Source organism: Convolutriloba macropyga, chromosome 12, assembly GCF_964194025.1.
Source record: "Convolutriloba macropyga chromosome 12, txConMacr16.3, whole genome shotgun sequence".
Classification (NCBI taxonomy): Eukaryota; Metazoa; Xenacoelomorpha; order Acoela; family Convolutidae; genus Convolutriloba; species Convolutriloba macropyga.
Window position 1 is genome coordinate 34,970,194 of NC_134479.1, and position 2,797 is coordinate 34,972,990.

Genomic DNA, 2,797 nt, shown 5'->3' on the forward strand with positions numbered 1-2,797 from the left:
TCTGCTTGTTCAGGAGTAAGTAATTTAAACGTTGCTACTATTGTTTTTGCAGGTATAGTTATCATATAAGGTTGTACGTTGATTGCTGCAATTGTTGTTAGTCCATTTTCATCAATACGGCTAAGTGACGATGTAATACACAGCCCTGTCTTTCCTTCAAACTTGGTAGAAGGCTCCACAACTCCAGTTTTGTTTCTCATTTCTGGGTGATCAGTTAAGTCGCATTGTATCAACTCTTGGTAGTCTGGTGGAATTGTAAGTTTCTTCACTGTGTACAGAGCAAAAGGTTTTTTTGGTGTTCGGCAATGCTTCTTTTCGCCTGTTTGTTCTGGATTATATTTAAGTGTAGACTTAGATCTTGCGTTATCAGAATTCTGTGTTTTGCATCGATGAGAATGTTATTTTAATCAAAAATGGTAGTCCTATTAATGTTTTTGTCAGGTTAGGGGCTATGAGAAACGGTTCGACGTATTCAATGTTTGAAGGGGTAAATTTTATGACCACTGTGCTCAATATTTTCAAGGGCAATTTATTTGCCACTGAGACAAACTTCTGTTGTTCCTGTTTGAACGATACGATGTTATCAGGGCTTAGTTGTTTTATTTTTTGTAATGTTTTGAAACTCATTATGCTATGGAAAGCTCCTGTATCGAGACAAGCATCATGTGTGTAATTTTGTGTTATAAACGGGACATAGAAAAAAAGTGTTTTCTTTGTCGAGACGGCAATCACTTTGTATTTTCTGTCTTCACAGACGCTATGTAGAAAAAGAGTTTCATTTTTATTTGAATTTTGTTGGTTAATAGGAATTAAATGACGTGGCTTTAGTAGTTTTTTGGTACGTTTGGTTGCTCAAGGCTCCATGACTACTCATCATTTGAGGCTGATGATTGCACCCGGGCGGAACAAAATATTCACTAAGATTTTCCACATTCTTTGGAATATACTCGACAGTGTTGAAACTGGCTTGTTTATTCTGTTGGTTTTGGTTATTAATGGTATTGTATGGGAGGAACTGTGGTCTGGAGGTGAGGGTTTATATGCCAACATTTGGAGGTCGAGTGTCCAGTCTTGTTGCAACCCTTGCATACTGGTCTATTGCGGTAAAACTGTCCTTGATTTGCAAAACGGGGTTGACCGAATAGTGCTGGTGCAGGTGCGCGATTCTGATTGCGATTTACAAAATTTTGGTTGAGATTTTGTTGATTCTATTTATTGGGAAAAATTTGATTCTAAAAATTATGGTTTTTGCTGCGTCCTTGAAGATCTGTTGTACTGCGTTTTGTTGCTTTGTCCATTTCGTCTATTTGTTTTTTCATTTTTTCCAATTTCTGAAGAGTTTCTGATGTATCTCTCTCTGATTCGCTTAGTGCTGGTGGCGCAACTTGGTTGAACGCTGTGATAACCTCATTTTCTGGAAGGAGATTTTCGAGCATCAATCGTTGTGTATGCTTTTCACAGAGATCTTGAACTGTTGTTGTCTCTGGTTCTTGAAGTAATTTACGTTGGTGTTTCTGCGGTAGGCCTTTTATGAAGGCATGTCTTACTCGTCTTGTTCGTTCAAAGTTTCGATTTTCTTGCTGTACATGTTGTTCGGGGTTAGCTTCGATGTCAGGGAAAGCATAAAGAACTTAGCGTTGTAATTCAGTTAAAAAGTCGGCTGGTTGTTCAGTGCCCTGCTGAAATTTACGGGCATGGAATTGAATCTTGTACAATTGAGTATGATTTGCCGGGTTATATCTCTGGTAGAGCCTTTCAAGTGCCCTTTCAAAGTTTTCTTGTATCTCTTGCGGCAGCTGTTGATAAAAAGCTAATGCTCCTCCCGATAAGTTCAAATGCAGGTAGTGATGCTGCTTTTCTGCAGGGATGTTACCTATTTCTAGAGATGAAGCTAATTGTCTTGAAAATTTAACAATATCCTCATTGGGGGCTCCAGAAAACTTGGGCAGTGTTATGTTAGTTGGTACTTTAAGGGCATTATTTTGAACAATAACTGGAGGGACTGCCTAATTAGCATCTGCCATGTTTTTAGTACTGTTTACTTAGCTCTTATAGATAAAATGTCATAAAAACTTGCCTGTGTCTAGTTGTTTTAGTCTGAAAGTGTCTCCACCTCTAACTGTGTCTTGCCAATCACTATCGGGAACTGCTTTTCTGCTGGTTTGAAGAGGGTGAGTTGTTGTTGGTATGGAGAGACCCGTCTTCATTGAATTCTGTTCTTAATGCTCAGTCTCTTCAATTGTCTGATCACTTCAACGACTGTCACCATGTGATAACCTTTTTCTGAAGTGCGCCTATTCTGTCTACTTTTGGTAATTACTTGTTGTGTTAATTACCGTTGCTATTAATAGGCATATTCCGTATGGGCATTATATGTATAGGCTATGAATTTGAAGTCGTAAAGAAGCAAGTTATTGTTGCGGGCGTCGTGTTAATAAAAGAATAAGTATGAGGTGGAATTGGATGCATGGGCCGGCGATCGTGCTTCTTTTATTTCTTCAGACTATAATTAAAGAGATGTTAAGATGGGACAATACAATTCATTCAAAAGAGTATAAGGGATGATTCCCTTTACAGTATTTATCAGTTACAAAGAGAGACTAAGTAATCAAATAAATTTGTCCGTGTTAATCATAAAAAATATGTGGAGTTATGTTGAAGGCAATATCGAGTAGTGTCCTTCTCTAATTCTCTAAGCGTGCCTGTCTTCTTCTGTAATAAAATATCTATATCCAACTGAAGTATAAAAGTAATCAGTTCCCAGTTTCTTTCTCGGCCAATAGAAATTGTTTTCGTC